Source organism: Boleophthalmus pectinirostris, unplaced genomic scaffold (genome assembly GCF_026225935.1).
Source record: "Boleophthalmus pectinirostris isolate CB_2022bp ecotype Guang Dong unplaced genomic scaffold, ASM2622593v1 HiC_scaffold_6, whole genome shotgun sequence".
Lineage (NCBI taxonomy): Eukaryota > Metazoa > Chordata > Actinopteri > Gobiiformes > Gobiidae > Boleophthalmus > Boleophthalmus pectinirostris.
Genome location: NW_026571447.1, coordinates 26714046 through 26727079, shown reverse-complemented (window position 1 = coordinate 26727079; position 13034 = coordinate 26714046).

Here is a 13034-nt window from a genome sequence, read left to right as displayed (position 1 = left end):
TAAATAAGCACTTGTGTATGGCTGGTGGTTTGTTTGCACGCTGTCACTGCTCTGTTGGGGTCATTTTTCACAAACGGACCGGGTAGAAGTATACTTAAGTGGAGTGAGGCATGCAAAGATAACACTGGATGCAGTAACGTGCACACTCAAAATCTGATTATTAACAGACTTTGGGAGTTATTAAAGGGTTATTAAAATGACATATAAACAGTAAAAACATCTAATTTATTTCTGATAATGGTTCCTTTGATTATTCACATCATGTCATTTAAAGGTGTAACTTTTCAGGTGGAGGGTCCGTCAAATGCTTTTCTCCATGGAGATTTTGTGTAGAATGTTTGGTATTAAACCTTTCTATCATCATGGAGACCAAACCAGACCAAGTTACAGGTCAGATCCGTGAAGTCAGAATGCCTGTTTTTCTAGGTATTTTTGAGCTATATATAAAACCACCTGTAACTGATTAAATGTAAGATTGAGCTGTTTAATGTCATACTGTGGAACATTCCAGGCAGAGCAATGACATATCCGTAGAAACAAGCAGACGAAAGACACCTAAAGGAAAGTAAGATAGTGCATCTTTAAGTAATAATACTAAATAATAAAAGTTAATACATTATTCAAATTTGCCATAACCTTTTAATCACTGATAATGATAAGAAGATTGGTTTATTTTTTGTTAGAATGTAATATTTTTATGTCTGATCCTACTTTTGCGTCACTGTATGCATGCAGATTTCCTCCCGAAAACACTTGTCTAAACGTGGAATAAAAATGTGGATGCAATGCCACTTTTGCATCTTCTGTTCAGACCGTCATCTTATAAACGTTAGCCTGATTCAACAGTCAGTTTCACTTCATGAAAACTGTCTGACCTCGCAGTATTAGGATTTGTTTTCTCGACGGTAGGCGGGTAATTTTTTTCATTTAACCAGTTGCTGCTATTTGGTTGTGACGTGTGTAATGCGCCGATAATTGGACTAACTGGTATTTTAAACTATTCCCAAATCCTGTAGGAAGAAGGTCAATAACGTCTTTCCTCTTGATAAAATTCATCAAACATTCTCTTTGTTCTCGGCTTTAAATCTACGATCTCGGGAATTGTTGCCAACACAGAATGTATGGCTTTGTCTACATCCAGCTTGACCGCTTTGTTTACTGTTGTGTTTGTACCACAAAAGGGACCAAGACAGGTGCTTGAGTTTGACGTCATGGCTTCACAGCTCTTCGCTGATTGGCTGGTGCGAGGTCTACAACTTCCAGAGTTCTTGAAAACCGTCTAGTGTATTCTGATTCCTGACCTAGTCGCTGGAGCGAAATGAAATTGAATTGAAATATCAGGTACCTTTTATTTTTATGAAGTTTTATAAGTTTTGATAAATACAGACAGAAGACTCTCAGGAACTCTATTTCTCTGACCTCATGTTGATGTCAACCCATCATCGCTGAAACATCTACAGTATATCTATCAAACTGGCATTTTTATATAGCGCTTTTCCACCTACAAGGAATTTAAAGCACTTTACATCATGGAACCACTCACTCATCATTAACACAAACATTTTTACACCAGTGTACACAAACACTGGGGGCACGGTGGGTTAAGTGTGTTGCCTAAGGTCACAACGACAGCATTTATCTTTAGGAACTGGAATCACATTGCCAACCTGTGGGTCAGTGGGTCTGCTCTACAAATTATGTTTTTTGTCAAGAGCGGGACTCAAGATGCTGGATCAGTGTGAACCAAAGCTCTACCAACCAACTCGCTCCTTTTAGATGCTTTCATGCTTTGGCTAGAATGTATGGCATTAAACTTCCCTTATATTCATATAATTACAGGTGTTAATAGAAAAACATGCATACTAACTGTGAACTGGCTTGTCTGTCGCTTGTGTCTAACCTGTAACTTGACCCTGTGGCTGCACCTGCTTGTCTCCAAATGAGATAGGTAATTATGAAGCCATATTGTCATACTGTGGAACAAAGCAATTACTCCACCGAGCAGAGCAAGTGCCAACCAGAAAAGTTACATAATGCAACTTTAGATTAATCGGTCAGTACGTGTAAGTATTTTAAGAGTGCATTGTCTTATTTTACTTTTAGTTATGCATTTTTAAGATAACATCCAATTAAATAGATAATAAAGAATAAAGAACATTTAACCAGCCAAAATCTTTTCCCTTAAGTATCAGAACATGCCAAGCAGCCTATAGCTTCTTCCTCTGTTCTTTCTCTCTACTGGCAGACAACACACTAATGCAAAATTAATTGGCTATACAATTACTTATGTCAGCCTCCCACTTCTCTTTATTCAGGAAAGACTAACACAAGTAAACATGAGACTGGGGAAAAGAAAACAGGAGCTTTTGGCAGTGGTGGGGCAGGTACTGGCCCTGGTCCCGTTCAAAGTGAACAGTGGACTGCGAGAGAATAGGTCTGAAAACAAGAGCTGGGCTTGTTGTGAGCCTGTAATGACAGATGAAACAGGAAGCAATTAGAACGTGCCATATGGATGATCATATGGTCATTTTATAATTAGTACTGTTTTAAAATAGAACAGCAACTCGCATGCAAGACCCAGACTGCTTTATTTGCAAATGGCTCTTAACTGAAAAAGCAGCTTTAACAATTATTCTTAATAGTGGCCTTTTATCGTTTTATTAGCCATAGTTAAGAGCTTCCTTTGGCGTTTGTTCATTGACTTTTATCACCCATAAATGAATGAATTAAATTAAGCTTTTAATGTAGTAATATAGGACATTTTTGCACAACTGTGGTACATTTCTCACTAGTGGTACGCGGGCTGCTTCTGGTAGTATATGCAGGTTCAGTCTAATGTTTTTGTCCTTCCTTTGCATTAATTATTATATAACTTTACAATAATTTTAGATCCAGTTTAGCCCTAATTTAAACCTGATAAAGTCCAGATTTAGCTCTGGCTGTAAATGGAAAGCCAAATATGTTTCTCGTCTTTTTGTTTCTCGTCTTTTCTCGAATATGGGAACACAATAGATTGGAAAATCTGTGTATCATTCATTCATTCATTTTTCAACATAAAACCCCCCAAAAATGAAAGAAAAAAAACAACAATTTTCTTCATTATTTGTTTCCAAAACCAAAATGAAAAAATGGATAACGATACATTTTTTTTTTAGTTTTCGATTTTGTGTTTAAATGAGTTTCCTTGATTTGAACTGTGATGCCCGACTGAACTAGGACTAAACTGGTTTGGTCCCAATCTCAGTCCCGGTCTCAATCACGGTCTGGTCCCAGTCTGGTCCAGATTTCAGTCCTGGTCTGGTCCCAGTCTCAGTCCCAGTCTCAGCCCTGGTCTCAATTCTGGTCTCAGTCCCGGTCTCAGTCCTGGTTTAGACCTGGTTCAGTCCTGGTTCAGTACTGGTTTAATCCTGGTTCTGTCCGGCATCTCAGTTTATGTCACTGAAACAGTTTTTATCCGTTTTTTCCATTACTCATTTAGACACAAAATCGAAAACTGAAAAAAAACCAACTCGTTATCTGTTTTTTCATTTTGGTTTTAAAGACACATAAAGAAGAAAATATTTGTTTTTTTGTTTTCTTATTTTTGGTTTTATCTTGAAAAACGAATGAATGATACAGGGATTTAGGAATATAATATTTCTCAAACTTTTAACATAAAATATATATATAAAAATATCTGTTTTCAATTACCCAACTCTAAGTCAACAGTGTTTCAGTGTAAAGTCGACTGCTCACTTTCTCTTTGGTACATTCAGCTAGTGGGTTTGCTGTGTCCATTTATATATACAGTTTATGCCCCAGACACCACACTACAGCACATAATCAGATCTAATCAAAGAAGAAAAATTCCCTCCTCACTCTTCACAACTTTGATTGACAGGAGCAGAGTGACATGACTGTTCTATTGCCATCACAAGTCCCTATTACTGCGCATATAACGACGACTGAGATCAAGTGTATATTTATATGTTGATATGGTTTGAAGATGATCATATAACAACGAGAACAATCCCGCCATCAAAACACCTTAAACAAAGATATATTCAGCAGAACATTCACAATCACATTCACAAGCCTCACTAATGTCTTTTCTGCGAGGTAAAGTACCGTGGACAGCTAACGTAGCATGATTAGAACCACTAGCACAACCCACTCCAGCAGGTTTAATGTCAGCTTCTGCCCACAAGCTGTCAGCCTGATCAACTCATTTTCAAAAGTCACTCCTACACTAAACATTAGCTCGTGTTATTAGTGACTTGTTCCTTAAAACTCAAACTCCAACTCAACTAAAAACCAGGAAGAAAAGTAACTCTAGTCTACTGCAAATTACTATGAAATCGAGTTAAGGAAATGGCTGGAATTGGGCCTACACCTACAAATATGCAGAGCTATTATTACTGAATTCATACTGTTATTGTGTTATTGGGCAAGACACTTTCACCTTTGAGGCAACAGTTGTACAGCACCACGCAAGTCACAGGATCGACTGTTGCTTGGACCAGTGCTTACTGCCATTGTGTTCTTGGGCAAAACACTTCACCCACCTTGCCTAGAATCTATGTGGCGTGTGAGAAAGTGAGTGGTGTTCGAAAGGGCTGATGGCACTGATTGGCAGTCTTGCTATTGTCAGTGTACCCCAGGGCAGCCAGGGCCACAGAATTATCTAACCACCACATGATGTGAAGAAAAACTGCAGTGTAATACATTCATTATTAATATTCAACCAAGTGCAAATCTGTTGCATGATTGATTCAGTAAAAATTCAAAAGGCTATTGCCACTGAATTTAATGCACATCCTGCCTGTAGGCCTCAGGACAGCTGTGGCAATATTGGTAACTTACCACTGAGTGTGGGTATGAATAATTAACTGAACCATTTTCAGGAATCAAACTTAGTGCAGAATAGATCTGGACCATTAATGTTAAACTGATCAATGAGCAATTAATGAAATCAAACCAACAACCTGCATCAATGCACAGAAATAGAAAAATAAAACCAAAAATGGGGGCAGAATGTGAACCAGTGTGCACCTTTTGTGGCACAAACATCTTCCAGCGAGCCCTTAGTTCTCCTGAGCTCTGAAAGGTCACTGTGTTTTGATGCAACCACCTCACGACGCTGAAGAGAAGCCCTGGAGACTGCACCGCATGTGGCACCAAATTAACCAGTGCCAAGTCTTCTCACAACACCCACTTTTCAACTGTATTATTCTACTTCAATATAGCTGTGAGCAAATGCATCTTTATGTAATCTAAGTCTTAATGTAAAAGCTCCTTTACGCATCAGAGCACACAATCCATCAGAGAACACAACCCAAGTGCATCTGAGTTCAACTGTTTATTGAAGGTTTATATTTTAAACAAACAAAAACAGAAAAAAAAAGACATAAAAAACGTATGGAGTAGCCAAAACATTATAACAGTCTTATGGTTGCAGACATGCACATACTAACCCACTGTTAGGGCACTGCTTATTTTTCCCATCTACGCTCTCACAGAGTACACAATATCAAAACTACTCTTATATGAAATGGCAGAAAGGTTAAAAGACAATACTATTTGAACATAAAAACATGTTGTAATGAGTTCATTCCAAGTTCATTTCATCTCTCCACAACCATGAGTGTGTTGGTAAACTGTGAGCCCTCTGGGGCTGAATAAAGTTGATTTAACAGTATTGACAGAGCATTCGAAGATCTGAGTAGTTAAGTGTGGGCTGATAATGTGTCGCCTGCTGATGTTGTGCTACAGCTGGAGGGGGACATACAGACAACGGAAAAGAGGAGAGGAGGAGGGAGAGGAGAGAAGAGGGGAGGGGGAAAAAGAAGAAGGAAAGGAAGGGGGAGAAGGGGAAGAGAGGAAAGAAGAGGAGAAGGGGAGAGTAGAGATAGGAAGGAGAGGGAAAAAGGAGACGAGAGGAGAGGGGGAGAGAAGAGCGGGGCAAAGAGGAGAGAGGCAGAGAGGAGAGGAGGAAAGAGAGGAGAGAAGAGGGGAGGAGGAGAGAGAGGAAAGAAGAAGGTAGGGGGAGAAGGAGAGAGTAGAGATTGAAAGAAAAGGGGCAAAGGTGAAGAGAGGAGAGGGGCAAAGAGGAGTGGGAGAGAGAGACGATAGGGAGAAAAGAGGAGGGGGAGAGAGGAGGGGGCAAAGAGGAGAGGAGGAAAGAGAGGAGAGAAGAGGGGAGGAGAGAGAGAATAAGGAAAGGAAGGGGGAGAAGAGAGGAGAGGAGAGGGGGAGAGAGCTGCAAAGAGGAGAGGGAGAGAGAGAAGAGGGGGAGAAAAGGGGAGGGGCACAGAGGAGAGGGGGAGATTGGGGAGGAGAAGAAAAGGGAAGAGAACTGACTGATATAGGGTCCCTCCTGCATGTCCTTGGTCTTCCCCTGAGCTTCCTCCAGGTACATGCCCGGGACACCTCTCCAAAACGGCGTGTAGGAGCAGCGACTCTACTCCGAGCTCCTCCCGTGTGACTTGATCTCTAAGGGAACACCCAGCCACCAGACGGAAATTGTTTGATGTATGCATGGAGTAAAATAGGCTCTCAGAGAAGTGTGAACAGGAAGGTGAGGGCTTATGAGACTTGTGCGTTTCAAAAGAGAGATGTTTGTGTCTTAATGCAAATTTTGAGGCATAATAAATATTGCAACAACGCCACAAACTGAAATATCCTACATACAAAAATAATCTGAATTTTAATAGGTTGTTTATTTTATGTTTTTCGATATTGATAAAAGTGCCTTCTGCAAGTTACTCAAGTCAAATTCAGCTGCAGCTCTGTTTGTATTTGAATCATCAGAGAAGTGTTTGTAAGTTTACCATTGGCAGCTTGTTGCCTAAAGTGTTTAGCCCCTCTCTCTCTCCGCAGACTCCCTGTGGTCACATGACCCGACAGAGCACTCAAACTAACCCAGTGCTGCAGTACAGTGTTTGTGCATCAATAGGAGCTGAATAAGTCATGTCAGCTTCAAAGCCACAGCTCATCTGCATATTCTGTGTGGAGTGGTTTAGAGCTGTAATGTGCCTCCAAATATTTTTACAATGCACAATCACAGCAGACAAATTATACCAATGTAAATATGGCAAATATGTTCAAAGACTCATTTTTTGTTTTATGATAGGGTACTGTGGACTCCCTATATTTACAGTACACAAACTTGTACAGTTACATCAGTATTATTACTTATAGGACTCACGTGAAAGTACACTTCTAGTATTCTTCATTTTCATGTCATGCCTGTCCAGTAAAGCTTATTTTTAATTTATCTGTTTTAAAAGTGAATTAATATACGTCACTTAAGGGCCCATACGCTACTTTCTGATCTATGTTATAATGTTTCTTCATCACAAACAGACCTGGAGATGTGTTTTGTTTCATTCACACGTTTACCACACAAACACTGCATTTTTAGGTTCAGCTCTTCTCTCAAACTGAAAATACTCCTGGTAACACAATAAGTGCTCCGTTGTGTTTTTAAACTTCATATACCTTCACCAGAATCATTTGGATAATTTCCGTCCAGGACTGAACAAAAGGTAAAAGGTCGCTGTTGACTTAAAAACTACCGCTTCATGACATCATAAGGTGGAGCAGAGCATTTTGAGTTTCGGAGATGTAGACAGACTAATAATAAAGGGTAACTCAAACACGTGAATGAAACAAATCACAACTCCGGGTATGATTTTGATGAGGTAACAGCATAATAACATGGCTTAAAGCTCACAAGAGTCAATTTTGTATAATATAGAACCTTTAAACTAATGTGGTTTCCCAAATAAATCTTATTTTCAATACTAAAATAACCTTTTTCTCTTTTTCTACACACTCATATTTTACTAGTCAACTTCACAACACATACAATTCCAGTTTTACTAATATTTTAGCTATAAAAATAAAAAGACTGCTTTTTAAAAACAAAGCAATGACACTAGATAACCTTATTGTGTAGCCTCAAGATAATTACCTGATCCTAGGAGCCCAGGCTGGTATTTTCTCTCTGCAGCTCCAAATACTGTATGTAATCTAAGCACTGCTATTTTACTATTCTTAAAAACAAACAAACAAACAAACAAACAAAAACAGCACTGTATTGTTTATCCATAGGCACTAAAGCATAAAATCTCAGACCTTCTCAAACCAACTATAATTTCTTCTCTAGCGCTGATGCCACAAATAAGAATACATTTTTTGTACCAGCTATGATGATACTATTACAATTTTGCTACACCTCTGCTATTCCAGATTTAGCTATGAAAATCAAAAATGGTTATGATTTTGATGCAGATAAAACAAGATAACAATTCTTGCAGGGCCATTTTAAAGGTCCTAGGGTTAGGGATTATGCAAAATGTACTTTTGTGAGCTTTTAGTCAAGTTGGAATGTGTTACCTCCTGAAAAACATACCAAGAGTTGTGTTTTGTTTCATTCACACATGTTTGAGAAATTCTGTATTTGAGTAATTCTGTAATTCTTTACTACTCTGTCTACATCTCCAAAGCTCAAAATGGTCTGTTCCAACTTGTGATGTCATGTAGAGGTAGTTTTCCAGTTAATACCTACCCTTTACCTTTTGTTTAGTCGAGAGGCACAATTCTCTGAAAAAATCTGAAATCATCCAAATGATTCTGAAGGTGTAATGGGGTTTAAAAACACGGTGGAACACTTCTTGTATTATCATGTGACATCAAAAGCTGGAACAGAGTGTTTTCTGTTTGAGAGTGGAACTAAGAAGCCTAAATATGCCGGATTTGTGCGTTAAACATGCGTGAATGAAACAAAACACAACTCATGTTTGTGTTGAGGAAACAACGTTATAATATAAGTTAAAAAAAAATGTAATATGGGAAAATTAGATAGGAATTACAACCTGGTCCTGGGAGTGCAAGCTTAGCGAGTGTCTGAATCTTACTATAAAGTATATACTCACACCCCAAAAAACATAGCATTTTGTTTTCATTCACACTAAAACACCACACAATGCAGTCCAAAATCCCCCTACTAGACCTTCTTAAACAACTCCATCACTCCTCCTCCCTCCGCCCCTCCCCCTCAGTCCAAAATATGCCCGTCTTTATCACATGTGACAGAGCAGGAAGGACCCGTCTCCAGCAGGTAATGATTTTTTGTTCTTATTTCAGCTTTGAGTGGGATCAAAGTAGTGTTGGTTATCAGGCCATTTATTACCCTGCCAGCCAGCCACTCAACTGTCTGGGCAAATGCAATCTCCCCTGATTCACACAATTACCCCCCGATAGCGGCCGGAAGAGGGATCCTGTGTGTGCTGGAGGCGCTCTGGGTCACGCACGGTTTAGGCCAAAAGAACAGGAGACAACAGGCTGTTTGCAGTCTATGGCCTACATAAATATTATATTGTTTTGTCAACTAGAGTGAGGCAAATGTCATAAGGCAGGACAAACATGTGGGTTAGAAAGAAGTATCAATTAAAGGGTAGTGTGCATTGGTTTATTTTGATCAGTAATAGTTTGTTAAAGGTGCACTGTGTAACTTCTAAGGTGAAGGGTCCATGGAGATAGTTATTTCTTTGCCAGGAATGTTTTACAATAAGGCATTAAACATACCTGCCTTATATTTGTTAAATTTTATAGCTCAATTACCTTAAAATCATGAATTCCTCTCCACAGATCTGACCATTAACCTGTCTCTATAGGGTTATTCCACATCAGTTCACCCCCCCAAAAAAACTGCAATTTGAACCCTCACATTGTCTAATTGCAAAGAAAATTGGTGTATGGGCAAGTCATAGCCAAGAAAGACAAAATGTCAAATTTTTGCATGATTGGAGTCACGGTTGCTGAGATATCATGATTTAATTTTTTCACTTTTTTGCATGGTTGCCGAATTTCAAATCGTATTTACTCAGCAACTACTGGTCCGATATCAAAAGCCAAGGTATCTCTGGAAAGGGGACATTATAAGGAATCCAAATCCTTTGCTTCATTTGATTTGATCTGTGTCAGGGAAATCCGTGTATCATTCGTTCATTTGTTTTTCCAATATAAAACCAAAAATAAGAAAACGAAAAAACAACAGTTTTCTTCATGATTTGTCTCCAAAAGGTTCATTTCCGGTTTAACTTGCTTAAGGATCAAAATTGGACAAAACGGGAAACGGCCGTTATCCATTTTGTCCATTTTTCATTTAAACAAAAAATCAAAAACTGAAAAAACAAATCATTATCTGTTTTTCCATTTTGGTTTTGGAGACAAATAATGAAGAAAACAGTTATTTTTTTTAAATTTTCTTATTTTTGGTTTTATATTGGAAAAACAAATGAACAAATGATACATGGATTCAGGGAGACAGGGACAAAACGATGGCACTGTAATGTTCCTTTGATTGTCAGCCGTAGACACTGAGTGGATATTTGGTGTGTCTTAAGATGGGGGTAGGTCAACTTCTAGGTGAATTTGTGTGAAAATGAAAATGAAAACCCCTCCAGTTTTTTTTTTATATGTTGTAGTAGACATATAGAGCTACATTTTTTCTATTGGTGTCATTGAGGTTGGGCGTGTCTTTTTTTTGTCAATTACAAGGTCAAAATGTAGGTCAAAAGGTAATTAACCTCTAAAGTACTCAAATGCAAAAATAAATGCCCAATTTTGATTCCTTATGATTTCCCCTTTCCAGAGGTACCTTGGTTTTTGATATCAGACCAGTAGTTGCTGAGTAAATGCAATTTGAAATTCAGCAACTATGCAAAAAAAAAGAAAGAAAAGAAATTGAGATATCTCGGAAACCGTTGGTCGGATCAAACAAAAATTTGAAATTTTGGCTTTTCAGGCTATGATTGACCTATATCCCAAGTTTCATCAAAATTTGCTTAACTAGGGTTTAAGTCATTGGGTGAACTGAGGTGGACTGACCCTATTGTGATTTTTCTCCATGGAGACAAGCAGGCAGCGGACCCCCCACCAGAATAATTACACAGTGCACCTTTAGTGGCATTATAAGATTTACTAATTGCTTATTTTCAATAGTCAGTTATTTCCCCTGGAGGATTTAAAAATGCTCTGATGCTGGATTCTTGTGGCGGAGCCTTGGCGCATCTTCTATGCAAATTTGGTGAATCTGAGGTCAAACGTCAGCGAGCGTGAGGAGGTGAGGGGGAGATTTTGGGGCCCTTTTCAGATGGCTAAAGATTGAGTATTCAGGAGTGTCTTTGCCTTTGCTCTTTGCATGCTTGTATGCTAATATAGAGATGCTTTTGTATGTTTGCAATCAGTGTAGCAGAGGCATGCAACTTTCTTGGTCTTGGGTCATCTCAGGCCTTGTGTTTTAATATCAGAGCTCTTAATAATGTAATAAAAAGTGTCTCAAAATAAATACAGCAAAATTGAGAAAAAAAAAAATGCAAATTAAGGTAGGGAACTGGACTTCACTCTTGTAAATGAGTTCAATTTTGTTGTTTGCCCCAGTGCACAAAATATATTACATAAGCAGCAACACAATCCATCGAGTTTATAGGGATATAAAGTTTGTGTGAATAAAATGAGACATAAACATAAGGCATAAAAAGGTAAAACTCACTCATTCACTGATAAAGCTGTAATGACAAGGTCAATTTTGGTTAACGCTCATTTCAATGACAAAGCAAAAACATAAACATTATAAAACAGTTACCAACCCCAACATTCTTATTTCTTGACATTTTCCTGATGAACTTCCAAAAGTAAAACAACATCGATCACCTTGTTACGGCCTTCTTCACTCAAACTAAACTCACTTAAACTAGCGGCGAACTACGACTATCAGTTACAGCACAAATAACACCAGACACATTCATCTCTCCACCATGTTTTCCTCAGACGCTCCAATCCTCCATTATGACTTCATTAGAGGCTTTTTACAGTGGCGTTATACGTTCTTAAGCGTGGCTCTTCTCTCCTAAAGAGCTCATCACTTCTCTACTTCTCCCAGATTCATTTAACTAATGAAGCATATTGTTGGTTTTCCAGATCAGGCCTAAACAGCAGCAGATGCTCCAAGACTTCATGTGTGTCCCGCGGTGACAAATGCGGAGTTTCCATCAGGTCAAAGCAGCTATGGCAATTACAGGCCTTACCATGTGGTGGGAGAGGATTCATTTGTGGAGGAATTGATCATAATGGCTTCACACTGACAGGGAACACAAACTTTCAAGTGGAAATCATCAAGGACAATCCTGCTCACCCACTCCACCAGACAATATGAGCAGACTCCAGCTCTGCTCCCACAGGGAAAAATACAAGACTGCATTCATATCAAACTCCATACAAATGAGCAGCCATCAATGCTTATGTAATAGATAGCATTATGTTACGTATGCTGGCTTATTCATCCTCGTATTGTATTTAAAGGTGGACTGCCACATGTAGGTGTTATTGCTTTTCCTGTATTGTTCCACAGTGGAGCAGTAGAGACGAGCACGCTGGGGATGACAGTAAGGCAAGGTGTAGTAAAGATCTGCGGAAAGGCAAGCCCACTTACAGTACACAGCACAGATGTTTATCAAGATGTTTTTGAGCAATAGCAACACCTGGAACAGAAATAAATACGACTTGGACAGGTTTGATGCCACACTGTGGAATATTTCAAGCAAAGCAATCTCTACATAGACAAGCAGGCGAAGGACCCTCTACATGAATAGTTACAAAGCTCACCTTTAATTACCCTATTTAGTTTATATGTTATATTACGTATACTATATATTTACACTCTGTTTATACAAATCCGTATATTGACACTTTGCACTGATCTCATCAACATTCACTGCTAACTGTAGGTATGCTCTGTCTGTTATTTTTTCCAACATGCAGACAATAGAAAAAACAACAACAAAAAAACAAACAAACATAGAAAACACAAGTATACAATCACGACAAGGACAGTAACAATACATTACAATTACATTACATATACACATACATATATACTTAGTGCGTATACATTCACGCATGCATATACCCATGCACATACACATAACATATACGTATACATGTGTGTGCATAAACCACAGACCGTATATATGCCTGTGTGCCAAAAA